At 45.1% G+C, this 26,146-nt stretch overlaps 1 protein-coding gene across 4 annotated transcripts in view; it reads left to right on the top strand.

The window, feature by feature from the left end:
• Positions 1 to 26,146, top strand: part of AMPD2 (adenosine monophosphate deaminase 2) — an 855,139-nt gene that overhangs the window by 203,570 nt on the left and 625,423 nt on the right. The window contains exon 1 of one of the 4 annotated variants that reach the window (XM_044076871.1): positions 25,541 to 25,698. The exons of the other annotated variants lie outside the window; for them this stretch is intronic. The gene's annotated coding sequence lies outside the window, so the exon portion shown is untranslated. Of the gene's footprint in view, positions 1 to 25,540; positions 25,699 to 26,146 lie in introns of those variants that run through there. 4 annotated transcript variants of the gene reach the window in all.

Below are 26,146 nucleotides of genomic sequence, written 5' to 3'. Positions count from 1 at the left end.
TGGTTTAAGGAGCAGACCTTGCCAGACCATGTCTCTGTTTGGCACCAAAGCAGAGGTGGTTCTTAAAAGATGGAAGAAAAAGCTAAATCTATGCAGACGGTCAAAGATTTCTTGCAAGTGCAGCCTACTAGATTCAGTAGGCATTGCCCCTCAAAACACTGCTCCTTTCCAACTCCCTCAAGGCTATCTCAAACTAGACCCAGGGGAAACAGACCCCCCAAGACTACAGTCTCAGGGTATGCAGAGATCTAAGCAATGGAGTGCCTCCACTTCAAAAACAGGTAGTGCTAAGCCACCCCCTTACGGAATGAATTCACAATGACTTCTCAACTCCACTCCCCACCTATGCCCAACTGCTTGTGCCCCTAGGAGGAAAACTTGCCCATCATGCAAAGAACTGGACTTCCATCACCAAAGACTAATGGGTCCTCAACATTGTATCCCAGGGGTACAAATTTTTCTTCCAATCACTGCCAGCCCCAAAAGGGTTCCCAGACCTTCCTCCAAACCAGTGGGCAGAGGTACAAAACCAAGTTCACTCCCTGCTCTCCCAAAGGGAAATTCAACCTGTTCCTGCAGAACAGATGTTCTTCATGTTTCACTGTTACAGTCATCACACTTGGGTTATCTGCAAACTCACAAAAAGAAGCCCAATAAGAGCCTAACTTGTAAAACAACTAAAGCCACGACAAACTGTAGAATGAATAATTCCACTTTATTCACCAAATTCCACAAAACTTAGCGCTTTCACCATAATACATATGACTTCTTCAGAGTCATTGATTCAGATGCAGAGGAATCCATTCCCTCTGCTTTTCCTCCAGAGGATTTTTCTTTTGGTGAAACCTTGCATACTTTAAGAGAGCATTTCCGCTGGGAATGCCAGGACTACTTTCAGTCCAAAAAGAGACTTGGAGAATTTTTAGAGTTGCCTCAGCACAGTCCTCTAGCTGTACCCCCTGTCCTGGATATTGTAGATTATGTCTTCATGGAATCCAGTCTTACTCCAGACACTTTACCACCGGCCCCTAGAAAACCTGACAGGTACTACAGAGCACCTGATTCTCACAAATTTCTCTCTTAAGAATCCTACTGAGGATCCAGAGACCATTTCCCAGGGACCTAAAGGCATTAAGGCTACTACAGCCAAAAACCCTACCCCTTCAGACAGGAATTCCAGAGCTTGGTAAGAAGGTATATACCTCTGCAACTCTTGCCATCAGGGCATTGAATTGCCAGTTTCACATGTTGAAGTACCAGCAACATATGGAACTAATGAAACAAAAAATGGTGTTACTTCCAGATTGTGCAGAAAATAAAGATTTACAAGAGTTATTGCATTCTGCAAACCAAGTTAGTAGGCATACTTTTGCAGTGTGGCTTTGATGCCCTAGAAGCATCTTGCAGGGCTGCAGTCACACTGTCTGTACTGAGAAGGCATGCTTGGCTGAAGGACCAAACCTTGCCAGATCATGTCGAATCAAAATCGCTAGATGCTCCTTTTAAGTCAGGACCATTTGTTTGGTACCAAAGCAGAAGTTGTTCTTAAAAAGATGGAAGAAAAAGCTAAATCAATGCAAAATGTTAAAGAATTCTTACAAGTGCAGCCACCTAGATTCAGTAGGCATTGGCCTTCTAAAAACTGGTCCTTTCCAGCCCCTTCCAGGCCTTCTCAGTCCAAACCCAGGGGAAACAGGCCACCCAGACTACAGTCTCAGGGTATGTAGAGATCTAAACAATGGAGTGCTCCTACCTCAAAACAGGGAGTGGTAAGCTGTCCCCTTATGGAAAAAGTTCACAGTGACCTTTCAGTTATCCTTCCCAGCCCTGCCCAATTACTTGTGCCCCCTAGGAGGAAAACTTGCCCTTCATGCAAAAAAAACTGGATGCCCATTACTCAGGACTGGTGGGTCCTAAACATTGTATCCCAGGGGTACAGATTCTACTTCCACTCACTGCCAACCCCAAGCAGGTTTCCAGACCTTACCCCAAGCAGGTTTCCAGACCTTCCTCCAAACCAGTGGGCAGAGGCTCAAAAGCAGGTGCTCTCCCTGCTCAATATCAGAGCTATTCAACCTGTTCCAGTAGAACAAAGGGGGCAAGGTTTCTACTCCACACTTTTCCTGGTGCCCAGAAAAGAGGGCTCTTGGTGCCCAATCCTGGATCTATCAATTTTCAACAACTTTCTGGTGGTCCCAAAATTCAGGATGCTTACCCTACAACAGCTTCTCCCTATGCTAGCCAAGAATGCCTGGTTAGTCACTCTAGACTTAAAAAGAAGCTTTTCTGCACATCCCCGTAAGGGAGTCATGCAGGAAATATCTACACTTCAGGGCAGGCTCTATGCACTATCAGTTCTCTGCACTTCCCTATGGCTTACCTACTGCACCCAGAGTATTCACACAGTGCCTGGCTCCAGCCATTGCATATTGCAGGCAGAGAAATATCCAAATTTTAACATACTTGGACAATTGCCTGATTTAGGCGGACAGTCAGAAATTCCTATTTCAGCACCTGGCATTTGTAAAAAGCCTTCTGACTTCATTGGGGTACATCATCAACGAAAAGAAATCACAACTGGTGCTCAGTCAAAAGATTGTATTCCTGGGAACAAGCTTGGATACAACTTCCTAGATGGAATTTCTCACTCCAGAAAAACAGGTCTATCTGACCAACCACTTCAAACAACTGGCCACCAGAACCCAGCTATCTGCAAGGAAAATATGGCAAGCCCTAGGGTTCATGGCCTCATGTATTCTGATAATTCCATATGCAAGACGCATATGAGGAAACTTCAATGGTACTTAAAAAGTCTGGTGCCAACATTCTCAGGACCTGGAAACAATTATTCCAATCATACCTTGTCTAAGGGCAGAGTTCCTTTGGTGGGCAGAAGCATGCAAACACAACAAGGGACTGCCTTTCACTCAACCCCTCACCGCCCAAACCCTGACTACAGATGCATCAGACTATGCATGGAGGGCTCACATGGCAGGCAAATGCATTCAGGGATACTGGAGCCCAGGCCAAATTGTCATACACCTCAATCAAAAAGAGATGCTAGCTGTACAGAATGCTCTGACAGCCTTCAAATACCTAATCCTTCCAGGACAGCTGCTGATAAAAACAAACACCACAGTTATGTAGTACATAAACAAGCAGGGGGGAACCCATTCTTTCCCACTCTGCAGGGTAGCCATGGCCCTGTGGAACACAGCCTTGAGCAACCAAGTGAATCTACAAGCTCAAGTCCTGCCAGGCAAACAAAATTCATTGGCAGACGACTTAAGCAGAAATCTCCTAGACCCACACGAGTGGAAATTGGAGCCCAAACACTTTCAACCTTGTAATCCAGAGGTGGGGGACACTGGAGGTGGACCTCTTTGCCTCCCCCGAGAACCACCAGTTGAGCAAATTCTGCACCAGAAACCCTCACAGTAGGGACTGGAAGGTGAATGCCCTATCCTTCCAATGGGAAAACCTCTCAATTTATGCCTTTCTCCCTCTCCCCCTCCTCTCAAAAGTACTACTCAAGATCAAACCGGACAGGCCAAGGGCAGTTCTCATTGCCCTAGACTGGCCACAAGAGCACTGGTACCCACTTTTATGCAGTCTGACAACAGTGCCACCCTTGCACCTTCACCAGACTCCTACCCTGCTGTCTCAGCAGGAGGGACAGATTTTGCATCCACAGTTGCAAACCCTAAACCTTGCAGCCTGGCTTATCTCCTGAATACACCACCAGTAACCCTCAGCAAACAGGTGCTGGACATCATTCTTGAAGCCAGAAGGCCTAATATTAGGAGATCCTATGCTGAAAAGTGGAAAAATATATTGTTCTTGGAATCAGTCTCAAGGAAAGGACACAGCTGTGCCCTGCTTACCTCTAATTCTGGATTACCTAGCAAAGCTACTCCACAGAGGCCCCCTAGGAGAACACCCACCCCTGCTTGGGACCTTAACGTTGTACTGGAAAAGCTCATGCTTCCCCCTTTTAAACCTGCTGCTTCAGCAGAGTTAAAATTCCTCTTCTGGAAAACATCCTTGCTTTTAGCCATAACTTCAGCAAGAAGACTGTCTGAGTTACAGGCCCTAATGGCTGTGGAACCCTTCATTATTTTCCATGCTGACAGGGTTTCCTTCAAGACTAACCTGTCCTTTATGCCTAAGGTGGTGTCCAGTGTGGCTCTAAACCAATCCATCCATTTGCCAACATTCTTCCCTAATCCTCAGAAGTAAGTATCCTGCACTCCTTGAACGTGCACAGACAGCTCCGGTCCTACCTTGACAGGACTAAACCTTTCAGAAAATCTGACCAGCTGCTAGTCAGCTTTGCTACAGGGGCAGAGGACAAGGCCATTTCAAAACAAACCATTTCCAAATGAATAGCACACTGCATCCATTTCTGCTACAGGCACCATGGAAAACCTACCCCACAGGGGATCCGACCACATTCCACTAGGGCTACTCCCGCCTCTACAGCATTTCTCAGGGGAGTCCCTACCAGGGACCTTCTGGAAGCTGTAACCTGGAGTTCTGTGCACACCTTCAACAAGCATTACCCACTTACCTATTTTTTCTAAATACAGAGCTGGATTTGCTACAGCAGTCTTACAAGGCCTGCTCACCAGCCCTAACACTTCTTGACTGCCTCCACCCTTCCTCAGCTTTGGGAAGCAACCCAAGTGTGATGACTGCAACAGTGAAACACAAAAAACATAGTACAGTTGTGTACACTTACCATAAATGTAGATGTTAGAGTGTATTAACTGTTGCAGTCCTGGTTACCCTCCCTGCAGACCCCTGGTTTTCTCTAGCCTTTCTATGCCATTTTTAATGGCAGTGGTATTTACATTTTACTGGTGCCGTTCCCCACCATATACTAACTTCCTCTTTGCGGGCTCCTGACATCTGGGGCAAGAAAAATTGATGTAATGGCATCGGCTGCCTGTATTATACCACTGACGACCAGACATCATGGAAGAAGCAACGGCATGAGACGCAGAAATCCCAAGACTCTGGTATTCGGGCCGACTGAGGGCTACCTGCAGGCAGATAACCCAAGTGTGATGACTGCAACAATGAATACACCCAAACATCTACATTTATGGTAAGTGTACACACCTGTACTGTCAAGGGTTCTATTCCATACTTTTCCTGGTACCCAGAAAAGAGGGCACTTGGCACCCAATCCTATATCTTTCCATTATAAACACCCTCCTGGTGGTACAAAAATTCAGAATGCTCACCCTGCAGCAGCTTCTTTCTATGCTGGCTAAAGATGCCTGGGTAGCCACCCCAGACTTAAAAGAAGCCTATCTGCACATCCCTATCAGGGACTCGTGCAGGAAATATCTACGCTTTAGTGCAGGATCTATGAATTATGAGTTCTCTGCATTTCCCTTTGGCTTTTCCACTGCTCCAAGAGTATTCACAAAATACCTGGCTCCAGCCATTGCCTACTGCAGGCAGAGAAAAATTTGAATTTACCCGTATTTGGATGACTGTCTGATTCAGGCAGTCAGGAAAGGCTGTTGCAGCACCTGACATTTGTAAAAAAAAAAAAACCTTCCAACCTCCCTGGCGTACACCATCAGCCAATCAAAACTAGTCCTCAGTCAACAGATTGTATTCCTGGGAGCAAGCTTGGACACAGCATCCCAGCTGGCATTCCTTACTCCAGAAAAACAAGCCTGGTCTGACAGGCTACTTCACTCAAATGGCCACCAGAACCCAGCAATCCACAAGGAAAATCCTGCAGGCCCTAGGGTTCATGGCCTCATGCATCCTACTAATTCTATATGCCAGACTGCATATGAGGAAACTTCAGTGGTACTTAAAAAGTCTTTTGTGCCAACATTCTCAGGACCTGGAAGCTGTCATTCCCATCATACCTTGTCTAAGGACAGAGTTTCTTTGGTGGGCAGTAGCATGCAACCACAACAAGGGACTTCCCTTTACTCAACCCCACGCTGCCCAGACCCTAACCACAGACACATCAGACTATGCCTGGGTGGGGGGGGAGGCACACCTGGACGACAAGTGCATTCAGGGCCAATGGAGCCTAAATCAAATTCATCTGCACATCAGCCAAAAAGAGATGCTGGCTGTTCAGCACGCTCTAACAGCTTTCAGATCACTACTCTCATCAGGACCCCTGCTAATAAAAACCGACAACACCACAGTTATATGGTACATCAACAAGCAGGGGGGAACCCACTCTTACCAACTCTGCAGGCTAGCCATGGCCCTGTGGAACACGGCCTTGGACATGCAGGTCCATCTGTAAGCTCAATTCCTGCCAGGCAAACAAAACTCACTGGCAGACGACCTAAGCAGAAATCTGCTAGACCCACATGAGTGGCAGTTAGATCCCCAGCACCTTCAGCCTTCTGATTCAGAAATGGCGGACCTCAGAGGTGGATCTCTTTGCCTCCCCCTGCAGTCACCATCTCAGCAAATTTTGCACCAGGACACCACACAGCAGGGCCTGGAAAGTGGATGCCCTAACCTTCCAGTGGGTAAACCTCTCAATCTATGCATTTTCTCCTCTGCCCCTTCTCTCAAGAATATTGTTCAAGATAAGACAGGACAGACCGAGGACAATCCTGATTGCCCCAGACTGGCCATGCCAGCAATGGTACCCACTACTGTGCAGCCTGTCGCCGGTGCCACCCTGGCACCTACCCCAGAGCCCGACCCTGCTCACTCAGCAGGGGGGACAGATCTTGCATCTACAACTGCAAACCCTGAATCTTGCAACCTGGCTTATTCCTTGAATTCTCCCCCAGTGACCAGCCTAAGCGAGCAGGTGCTGGACATAATTCTTAAAGCCAGGAGACCCTGTACAAGGAAATCCTATGCTGATAAGTGGAAAAGGTATTGCTCCTGGATTCAATCTAAAGGAGAGGGCACAACTCTGCCCTCCTTACCTCTAATCCTGGATTACTTAGCAGATCTGCTCCACAGGGACATATCCTTTTCCTCCATTAAGATCCATGCCTCTGCAATCTCTGCTCATTACAACTCTGAGCCCCTCCTCTTCTCTCACCCTCTCCTCAGACAGTTCCTGAGAGGGGCAAACAACTTAAGGCCACCAAGGAGAGCACCCACCCCTGCTTGGGACCTTAACATTGTACTGGAAAAGCTCACACTATCCCTTCTTGAGCCTGCAGCGTCAGCAGAGTTAATATTCCTGTCTTGGAAAACAGCATTGCTCCTGGCCATCACTTCAGCTAGAAGAGTGTCTCAGCTACAAGCACTTATGGCCATGGAACCCTTCATTATTTTTCATGCTGACAGGGTATCCCTCAGGACTAATCCTTCATTTATGCCTAAAGTGGTGTCCAATGTGGCTCTCACCCAATCTATCCATTTGCCAACCTTCTTCCCTAATCCTCAAAATAAAGGGGAAGGGATTCTGCAATCATTGGATGTGCCCAGATGGCTCAGATTCTACCTGGATAGGACTAATGCCCTTCAGGAAATCTGACCAGTTATTACTCAGTTTTGCACCAGGGGCAGAGGGCAAGGCCATTTCAAAACAGACAATTTTGAAATGGATAGCACACTGTATCTATTTCTGCTACAAACACCTTGGGAAACCAACCCCTCAGGGGGTCAGAACACATTCCACTAGGGCAATGTCCATCTCTACAGCATTCCTCAGGGGAGTCCTACCAGGGACATTCTGGAGGCTGCTACCTGGAGTTCCGTACACATATTCACCAAGCATTACACGTGCCTATATTTTTCAAATCCAGGGTTGGTTTTGCAACTGCAGTCCTGCAGGGCATACTAGCCAGCCCAAACTCATCTTGACTGCCTCCACCCTTTCTTCAGCGTTGGGAGTCAACCAAAGTGTGATGACTGCAACAGTGAAATACGAAGAACCTCGTACAGTTGTGTACACTTACCATAAATGTAGATGTTCAAGTGTTGTCACTGTTGCAGACCTGGTTTCCCTCCATTCAGCCCCCTCTCTCTCTCTCTCTCTCTCTCTCTCTCTCATCTGTGTGTATATTACCCACCCCTTGCAGGGGTATTGGTGTTGGTATTTACTTTTTTACTGGTGTTGATTTTCCCACCATAGCTTAGCTCCCTGTTGTGGGGCTCCTGACATTTGGGGAAGAAAAACTGATGTAATGGTGTTGGCTGCCTGTTTTTATACCCCTGATGACCTGACGTCAGTCCTGGAGCGACAGCAACTGACACAGAAATACTAAATCTCTGGTATTTTGGACGACTGAGGGCTACCTGCAGGCAGATAACCCAAGTGTGATGACTGCAACAGTGAATACACTCGAACATCTATATTTATGGTACGTGTACACAACTGTACTTTCTCTCTTACCCTTTGGACCATCCACTGCGTCAGAAGTGTTCATTCACAAAGTGTCTGGCTCCAGTTCTTAGGTAAGTACTAGGCCAGCTGCCCTTGTGGGCCATTTTAAGCGTAGCCAGTTTTTCTTTTTGTGTTTGCAATAACCTGTCCCATTTGATTATAGATTTGCCTTAACCATCCCATGGTCGATAATTACATATTGCCCTTAATGAGAATAACTGGGGTAATACCATAAATAATTTGAGGGGACCTATGCATGGTATAAAAGCATTTAGGGCTTGCATATGTCCATTAATAGTACAGTGCAATCCTGAGGTAAAATTTTCCATCCATAGATCTAAGTTGCACTTGAAAATGGACAGGGTTGAACTTTGTTTTATGTGGATGGGGAGTCTGTTCCACACAGTGGTATACTCTGCCAAATATGCCTGTCCCTCCAAACTGTTCTGTTTGTGTTGCAGAAGAGGTTTAGATCCTTAGACTGAGTATTTCCAATACCATTTAAGTTAATGCTGTGCACTAAATCCATCAGTAATTGTATGCCAGAAATGGGTCACCTATTAGCAGTCTGTAGGATACAGAGTATAGTGACAGGGCTTTAAGTCAGTCCATGTAAGAAATGTTTATTTAGGCCTTTATACTTTTAGTAAGGTATCTTTGTGGGTGTTCCAATTGTTGCATGTGTCTGGACAGATACACGCCAAAAGAGGCATTGTATTCAGTGATTGGCCTAATGAGGCCTGAGTATAGGGGAACAGTGACATTCCTAGATCTAGACATAATCCCTTTGTGTATAAGCTGTGCAGTATAAAAGGATTTTCTTACAATAGAGATGTTGGTCAAACGTTAGGTCACTGTCAACATTTCCTAAATTCCAAACAACTGATTCAACTCTTAGGGCTTTATTGTCAGTATTGTAGTTCCCCAGAGTAGATTACTTCCCAAAGGATGCAATAATGCATTTTTAGCGTTCAGTTTCAGACTGATTTGACAAACGTTCCTGCAGGATGTCATATGGGATTCAGTGACTGCTTCTACATTACAGTCACCTGCAAACTTAGTCAGCCAGAGCACTTTGGTATTGGCTTTTTACTTCAGAAAAGTAGATGTCAGACAAGTATGTCTCAGTGTAGAACTTTGGTGGGGGGACTCCATTGGTGACTGTTCTCTTTGTGAAGATAACTTCCCCTATTTTGATTAACTGTGTTCGGTCTGGGAGCCAGTTGGCTATGCATTGGTGACATGGGGGTGGGGGGCTTATTCCCAGCTTATTTAGCTTTTCTACTATGCCCAAGTGGGGAAATGTGTCAAAAGCTCTGACCAGTTTGAGGTATGTGTTGAGTACCATTTTGCCTTCATCCATTGCTTTGGTGACCTTTTCAGAAAAAATCTACCAGGTTGAATAAGCAGTTATTCAGAAGGAATACCAGAAAAGCATTATGATGACTCCCTTCTGGCCCAGCCAACCATGGCCCTCCTACATTTTGTAATGGCCAGAGGCAATTACCACAGACTTCTGCACATACTGGATAAGCTCACTCAAGAACAAAGGTGTTTGATGCAACCCGACACCAATCAACTTCAGTTGACTGCCTGTATGATACATACATGCATACAAATATTTCAAGAACAGGCATTAATGCTCTTCTAGCCTGCCAATATGCCAAAACACTTGCTCCTATAATAAGTGTCCAGACTTTTCTTAAAAATATCTAAATTAGTACTTTAACATACTTTGGTAGTCTGTTCCGTGCATCAGCTACTCTCTTGGAACCAATTGGCACACTTCTCATTACTATAGAATCTTCTACATAGGTAGAGTCTTAATTACATTTAGTCACCCGTTTACTGAGTATGTACAGCAGGTACTAATGTAGGCAAGAAAGTATGTTACTAGAAGTTGTATGTTATCAGATAGAAATGTTTTTCTAGTTGGTGCCATAGTCATAACTATCACCCATTTAGTGCTAGCTGTTGTCTGCTTTTGCAGTATTTGTGAAAGTTAATATCTTGTGACCTTTCTTACTCCTCTGTCAAGGTTCATTTGTCAGCCCATGGATCCTTCTCTTTCAATGAGTTCTCGTGTCAAAATATATTTGAAAAGGGTTTTGCATAAGAGGACTCCAAGAAAACCTCTGGCTCCTCCTTGGGATCTTCATTTCATGTTAGAAAAGCTAAAACTTGCTCCATTGAATCTGCTAACCTGGCTGACTTGAGGTTCTTGACATAGAAAACAGTTTTACTGATTGATCTGACCTCTGCAAGAGTGGTATCGTGAGTTGCATGCTCTTAAGGTGAATCAACCCCATGTCATTTTGCATGAAGACAAGATTTCTTTGAGAATTAATCCTACTTTTATGCCTGAAGTAGTTACCTATCCAAGTTTACTTTAAGCCAAACTGTCCATCTTCCCAGTTTCTTTCCTGAGCCCAAAAATGAGAGAGAGGATACTCTGTACTTTGGATGTCCACAGAAACTTGGATACTGTCTTGACAGAACTACATATTTCAGATCGTTGTATCAGTTGTTCATTTCTTGTGAAGATAAAAAGAAGGGATAGTGTGTCAAATCCAAGTGGTTTGTCCAAGTCTATTGCCTTTTGTTATACTAACCACAACAAAACTATTCCACTTTACCAGGGACTCTGTGGCTTTTTGGAAAGGGTTGGATTCTAGAAGTATTCTAAAAGCTGCAACTTTGTCCTTTGTACATACTTATAAAGCACTATAAGCTTGATTCCTTCTCTGGTCTTTGAAAAGCCTGACCTAGACATATTCTCCAGGGGCTCTTCTCTTTCCACCTCCCAAAAGTAGTAAGCTAGGGTAATCTACTCCTATAGCTAAGGGTACTGCTGCAGTGATCAATGTAATGAACATAGTACAGTTGTGTATGTAAATGTATTATAACAGTAGATGTTCAAATGTTCACTGCTGCAATAGCCACTTCCTCATTCCATCCCACTTGTTTTTTGGTGTGTTTATGCCAGGGTGTAGTTTGGTTATTTTTGATGTTCTTCATGTTTCATTGTTGCAGTCATCACACTTGGGTTATTTGCCTGAAGGTAGCCCTCAGTCGGCCCGAATATCAGAGACTTAGTATTTCTGCGTCGGTTGCTGTCGCTCTTGACTGATGTCAGGTCGTCGGGTATAAAAACAGGCAGCTGACGCCATTACATCAGTTTTTCTTGCCGAGGAGCCCGAGGCAGAAGCAATTTGCACGAGGTAACTCTGCACGTAAAAATCAACTACCAATCAGCGGACCGGAGTTCCGCTGTGGCGACCCCTAACCGGGAAAAGCCGAAAGACACAAACAAACTGGTTGGCCGCTACTTAGTTTTTGTTTCCGAATTGAGTTATCCTGAAGTCTTCTAACGATACGTACCCTGTTGGGGACCATTTTTTCTTGCTCTAACCGATGTCAGAAAAAGTTAACAATTGTCTTGCCTGTGGAAAGCAAATACCACACCGAGATTTCCATTCTTACTGTGTCACCTGTTTAGGCCCAGACCACGACGTACCCCGCTGTCCGTTTTGTGCCTTGTTCAATGAACAAACTATTCGTTGTCGGGCCCTTTTTGTTGCTGAATACTTTTAATTCTCGAGCTCCATATTCCGAAATGGCTTCAGTAAGCCATCCGACTACCGATCTTCCGAAAAAACGTAAGGATCAAGACGGAGACAAGACCGCACAGGTTCAAAGCTGCCGCCGACGCTTCCATTAAGCCAGTCGCCAGTTTGCTGGTACTCAGTGAGGAGCTTTTGCAGCCCCTGATGCCCGCTTCAGTGGATTCGCAGGCCTGTACCGAGACCCATTCAGAGTCCAGTATGCCGCGAGACTTTTCTTCGACTACAGAACCGGCGAATGTCTCTACCTTGGATGGGTCCGGAGCAGCTGAGCAGACACCGGCTTCTGAAGAAGTTTTTCGCACTACTGATGTTCGACTCAAACTGACAACTTCTTTCACGTCTTCAGTTCTGTCTAAAACTACCAAGTTTGTAAGGCCAAGAGTAGGCGCTACGCCTAAAAAAACGATGACCAAAGCACATGCACCTGCTCCCTCGCCACAACATCAAATGCTTAAAATGGCAGAGGACTGTATTATGATGATTAGGGGAAGTATGCCTTCCCCTGCCAAGAGAAAAACAGACCTGTCCCCAGCAGCTTTAACAGATAGTCAAACGAATCTGAGGTATCTGAATATGAAGACATGCCTTTTTCTGCTTATGAGCATTCAGATGCAGAGGAATCCATTCCCTCTGCTTCTCCTCCAGAGGATTTTTCTTTTGCATACTTTGAGAGCATTTCCATTGGAAATGCCAAGACTATCCTCGGTCCAAAAAGAGACTCAGAGAATTTTTAGATTTGCCACAACATAGGCCTTTAGCAATTCCATCAGTGCTGGATGTTGTGGATGATGTCTTTATGCTCCTAGGAAACCAGACAGGTACTACAGAGTACCTGATTCTCACAAATTCCTTTTCAGAAATCCTACTGCTGACCTAGAAGTCATCTCCCAAGAGCCTAAAAGTATCAAAGCAACTATAGCTAAGAATCCCACCCCTTCCGACAGGGATTCCAGAGCTTTGGACAGATTGGGTAAGAAAGTATATACCTCTGCAACTCTCGCCATTAGGGCTTTGAATTGTCAGTTTCACATGCTAAAGTACCAGCAACATATTATGGAACTTATTAAGCAAAAAATAGCTACCTTTACAGACTGTGCAGAAAATAAAGAATTACAAGAGCTTATGCATTCTGCAAGCCAAGTCAGCAAGCATACTTTGCAGTGTGGCTTTGACGCCCTAGAAGCATCTTGCAGGGCAACAGTCACTGGTTCTGTATTGAGAAGACCTGCTTGGCTTAAGGAGCAGACCTTGCCGGACCATGTCAAATCAAAATTACTAGATGCTCCTTTGAACAAGGACTATCTGTTTGGCACCAAAGCAGAAGATGTTCTTAAAAATATGGAAGAAAAAGCTAAATCTGTGCAGACAGTCAAAGAATTCTTGCAAGTACAGCCTTCTAGATTCAGTAGGCATTGTCCCTGGAACCATTGGTCCTTTCCAGCCCCCTGTAGGACATCTCAACCTAGACCCAGGGGAAACAGACCCCCCCCCCCGACTACAGTGTCAGGGTATGCAGAGATCTAAGCAATGGAATGCCTCCACCTCTAAAGCTGGGAGTGCTAAACCACCCCCTTATGGAAAGAATTCCCAATGACATCAAAACTCCACTCCCCACCTCTGCCCAACTGCTGGTGCTCCTAGGAGGAAAACTTGCCCTTCATGCAAAAAACTGGCTTTCCATCACCAAAGACCGATGGGTCCTCAGCATTGTATCCCAGAGATACAAATTTTACTACCACTCTCTGCCAACCCCTTCCTACAATGGGCAGAGGCACAAGACCAAGTTCAATCCATGCTCTCCATAAGGGCAATTCGCCCTGTTCCTGCGGAACAGATAGGTCAAGGGTTCTATTCCAGACTTTTCCTGGTACCCAGAAAAGAGGGCACTCTGTGCCCAATCCTAGAGCTTTCCATTCTAAACACCTTCCTGGTGGTGCCAAAATTCAAAATGCTCACCCTGCAGCAGTTTCTTCCTATGTTGGCAAAAGATGCCTGGTTAGCCACCCTAGACTTAAAAGAAGCCTATCTGCAAATCCTTATCAGGGACTCCTGCAGGAAATATCTTCGCTTCAGGGCAGGATCTATCCATTATCAGTTCTCTGCACTTCCCTTTGGCTTATTCATTGCTCCCAGGGTATTCACAAAATGCTTCACTCCAGCCATTGCCTACTGCAGACAGAGAAAAATTCTAATTTATCCGTACTCGGACAGACTACCAGATTCAGGCAGACAGTCAGGAAATGCTGTTGCAGCACCTGACATTTGTAAAAAAAAAACTTCTAACCTCCCTGGGATACACCATCAATGAAAAGAAATCAAAACTAGTCCCCAGTCAAAAGATTGTATTCCTGGGAGCAAGCTTGGACACAGCATCCCAGATTGTATTCTTAGGAGCAAGCTTGGACACAGCATTCCTTACTCCAGAAAAACAAGCCTATCTGACAGACTACTTCACTCTTAATAGCCACAAGAACCCAACTATCTGCAAGGAAAATCCTGCAGGCCCTAGGGTTCATGGTCTCATGCATCCTACTAATTCCATATGCCAGACCGCATATGAGGAAAAGTCAGTGGTACTTAAGTCTTTGGTGCCAACATTCTCAGGACCTGGAGACTGTCATTCCTATTGTATCTTGTCTAAGGACAGAGTTTTTTGGTGGGCAGCAGCATGCAACCACAGCAAGGGACTTCCCTTTACTCAACCCTACGCCACCCAGATCCTAACCACAGATGCATCAGACTATGCCTGGGGGGCACACCTGGACGAAAAGTGCATTCAGGGCCACTGGAGTCCAAGCAAAATTCATCTGCACATCAGCCAAAATGAGATGCTAGCTGTTCAGCACGCTCCAACAGCTTTCAGATCCCTACTCTCACCAGGATCCATGCTAATAAAAACAGACAACACCACAGTTATGTGGTACATCAACAAGCAGGAGGAACCCACTCTTACTTACTCTGCAGGCTAGCCATGGCCCTGTGGAACATGGCCTTGGACATGCAGGTCCATCTGCAAGCTCAATTCCTGCCGGACAAAAAAAAGTCACTGGCAGATTTAAGCAGAAATCTCCTAGACCCACACGAGTGGCAATTAGAGCCAAGCACCTTCATCCTTCTGATTCAGAAAAGGGGGACCCCAGAGGTGGATCTCTTTGCCACCCCCTGCAATCACCAGCTCAACAAATTCTGCACCAGGACACCTCACAGCAGGGCCTGGAAAGTGGATGCCCTATCCTTCCAGTGGGTAAACCCCTCAGTCTGTGCATTTCTCCCTCTGCCCCTTCTCTCAAGAATATTGCTCAAGATAAGGCAGGACAGACCAAGGACAATCCTGATTGCCCAGGACTGGCCACGCCACCACTGGTACCCACTACTGCACAGCCTGTCACCAGTGCCATTCTGGCACCTACCCAGAGCCCGACCCTGCTCATTCAGCAGGGGGGACAGATCTTGCATCCGCAACTGCAAACCCTGAATCTTGCAGCCTGGCTTATTCCTTGAATTCTCCCGCCAGTGACCAGCCTAAGCAAGCAGGTGCTGGATGTCATTCTTGAAGCCAGATGAACCCAGTACAAGGAAATCCTTTGCTGATAAGTGGAAAATGGTATTGCTCCTGGATTCAGTCTAAAGGAGGGGGGGGGCAACTCTGCCATCCCTACCTCTAATCCTGGATTACTTAGCAGATCTACTCCACAGAGGCCTATTATCCTTCTCCTCCATTAAGATCCATGACTCCACCATCTTGGCTCATTACAACTCTGAGCCACCCCTCTTCTCTCACCCTCTCCTCAAACAGTTCCTGAGAAGGGCAGACAACTTAAGGCCACCAAGGAGAGCACCCACCCCTGCTTGGGACCTTAACTTTGTACTGGAAAAGCTCACTGTATCCCCTTTTGAGCCTGCAGCATCAGCAGAGTTAAAATTCCTCTCTTGGAAAACAACATTGCTTCTGGCCATCATTCCAGCTATTAGTGTGTCTGAGCTACAAGCACTTATGGCTGTGGAACCCTTCATTATTTTTCATGCTGACAGGGTCTCCCTCAGGACTAATCCTTCCTTTTTGCCTAAAGTGGTGTCCAGTGTGGCTCTAAACCAATCTGTCCATTTGCCAACCTTCTTCCCTAATTGTCAAAATAAAGGGGAAGGGTTCCTGCACTCCTTGGACGTTCCCAGTCAGCTCAGATTCTACCTGGATAGGACTAAGCCCTTCAGGAAATCTGACCAGTTATTACTCAGTTTTGCACCAGGAGCAGAGGGCAAGGCCATTTCAAAACAGACTATTTCAAAATGGATAGTACACTGTATCCATTTCTGCTGCAAACACCATGGGAAACCAACCCCTCTGGGGGTCAGAACACATTCCACTAGGGCAACTGGAGGCTGCTACCTGGAGTTCTGTGCACACTTTCACCAAGCATTGCCACCTGCCTATATTTTCCAAATCCAGGGTGGGTTTTGGTATTGCAGTCTTGCAGGGCATAGTAGCCAGCCCAAGCTGCTCTTGACTGCCTCTACCCTTTCTTCAGCCTTGGGAATCAATCCAAGTGTGATGACTGCAGCAGTGAAACACGAAGAACATAATATAGTTGTGTACACTTACCATAAATGTAGATGTTCGAGTGTATTCACTGTTGCAGTCGTGGTTTCCCTCCCTCCAGCCCCCTTCTCTCTCCCTGTCTCTCTCTCTCTCCGCTATGTATATATTACTCACCCCTTGAAGGGATATTGGTATTGGTATTTACTTTTTACTGGTGGTGATTTTCCCACCATAGCTTAGCTCCCCTGTTGGGGGGGGCTTCTGACATTTGGGGCAAGAAAAACTGATGTAATGGCATTTGCTGCCTGTTTTTATACCCCTGACATCCTGAAGCGACAGCAACTGATGCAGAAATACTAATTCTCTGGTATTCGCACCAACTGAGGGCTACCCATGGCAGAATAACCCAAATGTGTGATGAATGCAACAGTGAATAAACTCTTAACATCTACATTTATGGTAAGTGTGCACAACTGCACTTTTTCTAGCATTGTCCTTTCAGGGCTCAGCCTGTCTGTTGCATGAAAGCTCTGAAGGGCTCTGTGACCAAACTTGTCTTGTATTCTTCTCCTGAAGAGGAAGATGTTAATAGTAAACAAATTATGGAATGGAAGTCTCCCCAGCTGTCAGAGGACTGTCAGAGTTGTCTGCCCAGCAAAGTAACAGCACAAGCCATCCGTTGATCCTTGAAAGCCTCAAAGGAGCATACTCTTCTGTGGCAATAAAGCTCTGAAGTGTTTGGCACCCAAATATATCTTTTTGTCAGCTTTGCTCAAGCTGCCAATGGACATGTGAAACATGTCCTGAAGACTTAGAAGATGTCCCGTTTTTATATCCTTGGCAGGATGTAAACTATATATAGCTAAGGCTGCTGCAGTAGTGATCATTCAAACATTTACTCTTATGGTAAATTTACTTACATAACTGTACAGTCGTCCTCTTTCACATAATTCAGGAGGTCTCCATCTCTGGACAAAACAGCACATTGCCCTTGAAAAGTGTGTCAATAAAGATAGCCATGATGATATTTGCAATGGACAAGTGCAGCCAGGAAAAATGTTGCACAGCAATATGTATTCCAAATGCTCAAGCTGCAAATTCTGCTGCATTTAGGACATGCAAACTACATGTTTGCTTAGATTTGTCAGCATGGAAGCTGGGTTCTTGAGCTCCTTTTTAAGATTTCTGACATATAGTCATCCAAGACATCCTGTAATTCATCAACAGAGTCGCACTGGAAGTACAGTATGTGTGTGTTAAGGTGATCAGTACTGGTGTTGAGGAGGCAAAGACATGCTTTGCCAAACTGGACCCTGTCTCCCGATCTCTGTTCAGTGTATGGTTTGCAAGAATCTGTAGTATGCGAGTTTTCCTAAGGCGGCCACTGAAACAGCCTCATTTGATTCAAGGGTTCTGCCTAAAATGAGCATTCCTTGAATTTATTGTTTTTTAATTTATTTTTTCAGTTTGTTGACTGGAATACAGCACAAATCCTGTTGGACCTATTTTAGTCTCAGCAACCAGCCAGTTATGAAACCTGGCCTGGTGTATCTTGGTTTTCTCATTCTACATATATTGTATAAGATGTATGCTGAAGGGGGGGTGGTAACCCTGTGGGCTTTTGTTATAACCTGCAGCCATGCTGTAATCTACATAGCTGGGATGACTTCAGGTCAGCTGTCCACTGCTGCAACACTTACAGAATCTTTCAAATTTTGGTTCAGCTGGAGGAAATGTGGGAGTAGAAGCATGGTCCTCCTCTTTTTATCCTTTGAGGAATCTCTCTGCATCTGAGAAATCCCCCTGTGTCAGTAGGTGGTTCTTTTCTTGGGGGATTGCATGTCATGAGTGTCTGAAGTTTTTGCTTGGCAATTGAATGGTGAAAGAACATGATACACGGTTTCTACCAACTGAAGCCTCAAACGAAAGGGGGAAGTAGCATCAGAGGCCTACCTGTTAAACTTGAAGCTGTTCTGACAAGGGTCAGTCTGTAAGAATATACCATTGGGAAGGAAAGCTCACTGATGGCAAAAAGGAAGCCTGCTATATGCATTAGTTGTAATGAGTGCTGTGAAAGAACTGGTGCAAGCTGTCTTACTGGTGGTACAGCTGTAGTCTGATGTAGGTGTACACGTGTATTAATACAAGCAATCCCTGGTGCATCATTCTGCAAGTCAAGTTACTAAGCACACCTTGCAATGCAGCTTTGACACCCTGGAAGCATATTGCAGGGCAGCAGTCACCGGCTCTGTCCTTAGAAGGCATGCTTGGCTTAAGGAACAGATCTTGCTAGACCATGTCAAATCCAAACTATTGAACGCACCATTGAACAAAGACAATTTATTTGGCACCAAGGCAGAAGAGGTCTTAAAAACAGATGGAAGAATAAGCAAAATCTATGCAGACAGACTTCTTACAAGTTCAGCCTCCGAGGTTCATTAGGCATTGCCCCTCCAAGCACTGGTCCTTTCCTGCTCCCTCCAGGCCAGCTCAGCCCAGACCGAGGGGAAGCAGACCCCCCAAACAGCAGCCCCAGGGAATGCAGAGATCTAAGCAATGGAGTTCCTCTTCTTCAAAAACGGGGAGTGCAAAGCCACCCCCTTAAGGTAAGAACTCACAATGACTTTACACCTCCACCCCTTACCTCTGCTTGTTGCCCCTAGGAGGAAAACTCTCCTATGTAAGCAACTGGCCCTCTATTACCAACGACCGATGAGTCCTCAACATAGTGTCCCATGGATACAGATTTTATTTCTACTCTGCCAACCCCAAAAGGGTTCCCAGATCTTCCTGCAAACCAGTGGGCAGAGGCCAAAAAGCAAGTCCTTTTCCTGCTCTCCATGAGGTCAATGCAGCATGTTCCTGCAGAGCAGATAGGTCAAGGTTTCTATTCCAGACTCTTCCTGGTACCCAGAAAAGAGGGCACCTGGCACCAAACCTGATCTATCCATTCTAAACACCTTTCTGGTGATACCAAAATTCAAAATGCTCACCCTCCAGCAGTTTCTTTCTATGCTTTCCAAGGATGCTTGGTTAGCCACCCTAGACCTAAAAGAGGTCTACCTACACATCCCAGTCAGGGAATCTTGCAGGAAATACTTGCATTTCAGGGCATGATCTATGCACTTTCAGTTCTCTGCACTTCTCTTTGGCTAATCCACTGCTCCCAGAGTTTTCACAAAATGCCTGGCTCCAGCCATTGCTTTTTGCAGACAAAGAAATATTCAAATTTACCTCTACTTAGATGATTGCCTGATTCAGGCAGACAGTCAGGAAAAGCTGGTACAGCACCTGACCTTTGTAAAGGACCTACTAACCTCCTTGGGGTATACTATCAACAAAAAGAAATCAAAACTAGTCCCCACACAAAAAAATTGTTTTCCTGGGAGCAAGCCTGGACATAGCATCCCAGATCAAATCAAATTCATCTGCACATCACCCAAAAAGAGATTCTAGCAGTTCAGCATGCCCTGACAGCTTTCAGACCCCCTACTCTCTCCAGGGCCTCTACTAATCAAAAACAGACACCACGGTGATGTGGTATATCAACAAGCAGGGAGGGACTCACTCTTATCCTCTCTGCAGGCTCGCCATGACCCTTTGGCACACAGCCTCAGGCATGCAACTGCAGCAGCTACAGCAATTCCTGCCAGGCTCCCTAAACTCTCTGGCAGACAACTTAAGCAAAAACCTGCTAGACCCACACGAGTGACAGCTAGACCACAGAACCTTCACCCTTGTAACCCAGAAATGGGGTGCCGCGAAGGTGGACCTCTTTGCTTCCCACTCTAATCATCAGCTCAGCAAATTCTGCACCAGGGAGCCTCACAGCAAGGCCTGGAAAGTGGATGCTTTATCCTTCCAGTGGGTAGACCTCTCTGCCTATACATTTCCCCCCTCTACCACTCATTACAAGGGTACTGCTCAAAATAAGGGAGGAAAAACCGAGGGCAATCCTGATTGCCCCAGACTGGCCACACCAGCACTGATACCCACTGCTGTGCAGCCTGTCACCCCTGCCACCATGGCACCTACCTCAGACCCCAACACTCCTGACCCAGAGGAATGGAGAATTCATGCATCCCCAATTGCAGACCCTCAAACTGGCAGCCTGGCTTATTCCCTGACCTCTCCTCAAGCTGCCAACCTAAGCAAATGAGTCCTAGATGTTATACGTGAGGCCAGATGCCCCAGCACTAGAAAATCCTATGCAGACAAGTGGAAAAGGTTTTGCACCTGGATCCAGGCTAAGGGAGCTGGAACGGCACAGCCCTCCCTACCTCTCATCCTGGACTACCTGCACAAGGGTCTTTCCTTCTCTTCTATTAAAATTCATGTCTCTGCCATCTCTGCTCATTACAGCACAGAGCCACCTCTCTTCTCGCACCCTCTTATCAAACAGTTCTTAAGAGGGGCTAACAACTTAAGGATACCCAGAAGAGCTCCCTCCCAGGCTTGGGACCTTAACTTTGTGTTGGAAAAGCTCACCCTACCCCACTTTGAACCTGCAGCTTCAGCAGAGTTAAAATTCCTCTCTTGGAAGACTGCCTTGCTTCTGGCCATCACTTCAGCTAGAAGAGTATCAGTGCTACAAGCACTCATGGCTGTAGAGCCCTTCATCATTTTCCATGCTGACAGGGTCTCCCTCAGGACTAACCTTTCCTTTATGTCAGAAGTGGGTGTCCAGTGTTGCTCTCAACCAGTCCATTCATTTGCCCACCTTTTTCCCTAACCCACAAAACAAGGGGGAAAGGATTCTGCACTCTCTCTAGATGTGCACATACAGCTCAGATTCTATCTGCACTGGACTAAATCATTTAGAAAAACTGATCAATTGCTAGTCAGCTTCGCAGCAGGGGCAGAGGGCATGACCATATCCAAGCAAACAGTCTTCAAATGGATAGCACACTGCATCCATTTCTGCTACAAACAGCACAGGAAACTGCCCCCAAAGGGGGTCAGGACGCATTCCACCAGGGCAACTTCCACCTCTGCAGCTTTTGTCAGAGGGGTCCCCACCAGGAACATAATGAAGGCTGCACCATATGGACATCTGTTCATACCTTCACCAAGCATTACCACCTGCCTATCTACTCCAAATCCAGGGCAGGCTTTGCCACCGCAGTCTTGCAGGGCATCCTAGCCAGTCCCCAGTCTTCTTGACTGCCTCCATCCTTTTCTCCAGCTTTGGGAATCAATCCATATGTGATGACTGCAACAGTGAAACATGACAAACATAGTACAGTTGTGTACACTTACCACAAATGTAGATGTTCAAGTGTATTCACTGTTGTAGTCCTGGTCCCCCCCCCCTCCATCCCCCTGGTCTCTCTCTCTCTCTTCCTCTCTTCTTACAGGGAATCTTTGGTATTTACTTTCTACTGGTGGTGTTCTTCCACCATAGCACAGCTCCCTATTTGAGGGCTCCTGACAGGGCAAGAAAAACTGATGTAATGGTGTCGGCTGCCTGATTTTATAGCACTGATGACTTGACGTTAGTCATGGAGCGACAGCAACTGACGCAGAAAAACTAAGCCTCTGGTATTCAGGCCGACTGAGGGCTACCCCTGGCAGGATAACCTAAATGTGATGACTGCAACAGTGAATACACTTGAACATCTACATTAATGGTAAGTGTACACAACTGTACTTTCTAGACACAGTCCCTTTGTTTATAGCTGTGCAATATAGAATGACTTTCTGACAATAGATGCATGTTGGTCAACAGTTAGGTCACTGTCCACATAAGTTCCCAAATCCAGAACAACTGGGTCAGCTCTTGGGTGGCTGTTGTCAATGTGGTAGTTCCCTGGGATGACTTCCCAAAGGATAGAGCAATGTATTTTTTGGCATTTAGTTTCAGACCATGATTTTGACACCAGTTATTTATTTTAAACAAACCTTTCTGCAGGATGGCTAACTCATTTGGGTATTCAGTGACTGTTCCTAGCTTACAGCCTTCTGCAAACTCTCAGCCAAAGCCTTTTGGTATTGACTTGTACTTTAGAAAAGTAGATGCCAAAGAGAGAGGTGCCAGCACTGTACCCTGTGAGACTCCTCTGATGACTGGCCTCTTTGTGGAGGTAACTTCCCCTATTTTGATTATTTGCATCCCATCTGTGAGCAAGTTGACAATCCAGTGGGTTATTCCCAGTTTATTTAGCATCTGTGCTATACCTGAGTGGGAAACTGTTTCAAAAACTTTGGCAAGGTTGAGGTATGCAGTGTGTACCACTTTGCCTTCATCCATTGCTTTGGTCGTCTTTTAAAAAAAAAAAAAAAAAAAAAAGTCCACCAGGTTAAGTAAGCATAACAGCTCCAATGTTTAAAGGTCCCGTATGTCATGACTGATTAATTCCATTGTGATGCCCGTGCACTGGCCCAGCAGTCAAGGAGCCTCAATCCTCACCACTAACACCAGTGAGGGGCGTCCATATAAGGAAAGGATAATAAATACACACACAGTAAAGTACAATTTCCCTTAAGAGCACACAGAGATCACAGTCAGTCTGGGGCTGGTCTCTCCCTTTTTCTCCAGGTCCCCAATAAGACTCCCCACTGGTACAGCTATAGGGTCCAGGTCTCAGCCTAGTGGGCAAGCTAAAACCTCCAGCACACACTGTCCAACCAGTGCTGTGTGTCCCTGACCAAGTAGCTGACACACACACACACACACACACACACACACACACACACACACACACACACACACACACACACACACACACACACACACACACACACACACTGAAATAAGAGTTATATGCAACCACACAGACACTCCTGGGGAAGTCTGGCACAGGTTTTCCAGTCGTGCCCCTTTTACCCAGACTATGCGTTAGTATCACTTGCCACCACCCACTAATTTTTATTAGCTACTAAAAAGGCCCTTAGCAAAGGGTGTCCAATTATACTGTGCAATATTAGCTAAATGGTAAGTCTGACTGAACAGCAAGGGTATTGGGGTAGCTGTGTACAGTATCACTAAATACATGCAATGTACTCTTAGAGCGTAAATTCTCTACACAAAACAGCCACAGTTGAAAGGTTCGAAAATATTTAATAATAAAAACACAAGACAATACTTCTTACTACACGGTGCAAGTCAAGAGTTCAGTGATCACAGAGAAATGCTTAAAATAATACAGTAGAAAAGTTCTAACATCGATACAGAAAAAAAATAATCTAATCTTCCTGTTTCCTAGCTATCGCTAAGAGAAAACAGTTCTAAAATAAACTTGCATATAGAGAAAGAACAGTGCTGGTGATGTTGGATGCTCTCAAGGCAAATGATGAATGACCTCATTCTATCCTTAAATTAATAATACAGTACCACTGATTCATTTCAGATTACATCATTTCTTTCTGGTTCCCAGCCTAATAGAAACTCAGAGGTTAATAGCCATTTTCATCTTCCAGATGGTCAGGAAGCCAGAGCAATAAAAGAAATTATACATGCAAATTTTAGCAATGAACTCTGTTTTCAAGACACAGCCAGAATTCTTTCATCCAGACATCTCGGCTCCAAGCCCTGAGATAAAAGACAATCATGAAATGCTTGACTTATCAGCTTTCTTACAGCAGAGTGCACTGTTACATTTTTTTCAGTTCAACATCCAATACAGTCTTTTCACATTTAAGAGAACAAGCCTGTGGCTTACATTAATATTTACAAATGACAGAATTATCTAAATTCTATCTAGCTAGCCTGGCAGCCTTCACCTATCTTCACATTCATAACAAGTTTTTCCATGGCTTTTCATACGAGGCTAGTCAGACCTATGGGTCTGTAATTGCCAGGGTCTGTGGAAGGTCCTCCATTGTACAGAGGAATAACTGAAGCAGTTCTCCATTCACTTGGTAATAAACCTGTGTGGAGACTAAGATTGAACAGTGTTAGGGGTGCAGCTAAATTATGCTTCTTGCTATTTAAGATGCATCCAGGGATATTGGCAGGATCCATCAATGCAGTATTTTAGCTTTTGATAGCACTTTTAGGACTTGTTCTTGTGTGATAACGGGAGGTTAAGACCCACTACAGTGTCAGAGCATCATTTGCAAGGGTTGTCCTTCAAAGAATTCTACCCCAAAGCCTGCCTTCCGAATTTAATGCTTTTTCCATGTTTGGAATTTTGGAGAGACTGCTGTTTTATCTTTATTTTTCCACCCTCTGCTAAGGGCTGCTTCAAAGATCAGTTGAAGAGAGGCTCGCATATCATTTTTTACAGCAAAATTTCTGTTGTATGCACATCTTATTTTATGAGCAAGACATCCAGTTGTTTAATTAGTGCTCTATTTGTAAAGTTACTTGTTGGCATAATGAATGTTTAGGTAGTCATTAAGGTAAATAAGATGCGTTCCTGTTATCTATGCAGTGTGGTTTAGTAGATTGCAAAATAAAATAAGTTTGAATTTATGACCAACTCCTGTCTCCTTCCTTCGTAAATTTGAGGTTTTACTGTAGTTTAGTCTTATGAAATGCTTGCAACCTAATGTTTGTGTAAATGAACACCAATGCTTGTAGATCTTTTTACTATAAGTAAGACGGAACTAATGATGCAATAAATAGCATGCTATTATTCATAGAAGATGCAGAATAAACATATCCATTTCATTTTGCTGTTTCTCGCACAGGGATCAGTTTGAATCCCTTCCCTCATTGCCTAACAGAACAATATGAAACACAGAATACAGCACAGCATAGACAGCTGGGTGAAGAAAAGCACAAGTAACGAAAATTTCCACGTGCTGTGTGTGCACCACCATTTGAAAGGGTTTGCAAATTTTGTAAAGCACTTTGATTCCCAAAGACTGAATCTGATCAGGAAATTTTCCATCAGCAGTACAGTTTGAGAGAGAGAGAGAAAGGGGATGGTACAGCAGTGCTGAGTAAGCACACTGCTTTCTGATGCTTGGGAAACAGGGAGGACTGGTGTGTCCTCCCTCCTTCCCTCCCCCACCACCCTGCTGCAGTTGGTACAGCCTCATCTCAAGGGTATTTAAATGATGCTGCAGGCTGCGGCAGATGCAGCTTGTCTAATACTGGTAGCTGGGAACAGGAAGAGATCAGCTGCTGTCTGCTCTGATGCGTTTATTCTGTTACCAAGAAGAATCCTTTTCATGTTTGAATTAAACATGCTATCCTGGGCCGAAGGGTGAGCCTTGACCCACCTTTCTCAGCCCATTTAAAGGTAGGTTAAGTCTGCAGTAAGACGTCCTCTGTATAAAAGTGTAGTGTCTAATCTTAAGATTTTTCATAAAGTAGTAAGTACTTCCTAAAGAATACATTTGAGTGTGTGCCGGTTTCTTTAGTCAATTAGTGGAAGCCAGGTTGTACATTAAGTGAGTCGTATGTAATCCCTCATTTGAGATAAGCTCCTGGGAAAATAGTTGATAAACTAGAAGCCTTGATTACTGTCCCATCTGTACACTAGTAATGCTGGGAGAAGGGGTACTTCTAGAGGACTGTCATGCCATTATTAATGGTCTTTTTAAAGGTTTGCACTGTGCCTTACACACACACACACACACACACACACACACACACACACACACACACAGTTTCTGTGTACACATGCTTGCACACAGATGTGCACTACCTTTAATGTGTCTGTGTAGCATGCCCATGTACAAACTCTC

Source organism: Protopterus annectens, chromosome 7.part0 (genome assembly GCF_019279795.1).
Source record: "Protopterus annectens isolate FY-2018-M chromosome 7.part0, PAN1.0, whole genome shotgun sequence".
Classification (NCBI taxonomy): domain Eukaryota; kingdom Metazoa; phylum Chordata; order Ceratodontiformes; family Protopteridae; genus Protopterus; species Protopterus annectens.
The sequence above is the reverse complement of the archived record's forward strand: the minus strand, read 5'-3'. Positions and strand labels throughout refer to the sequence as shown.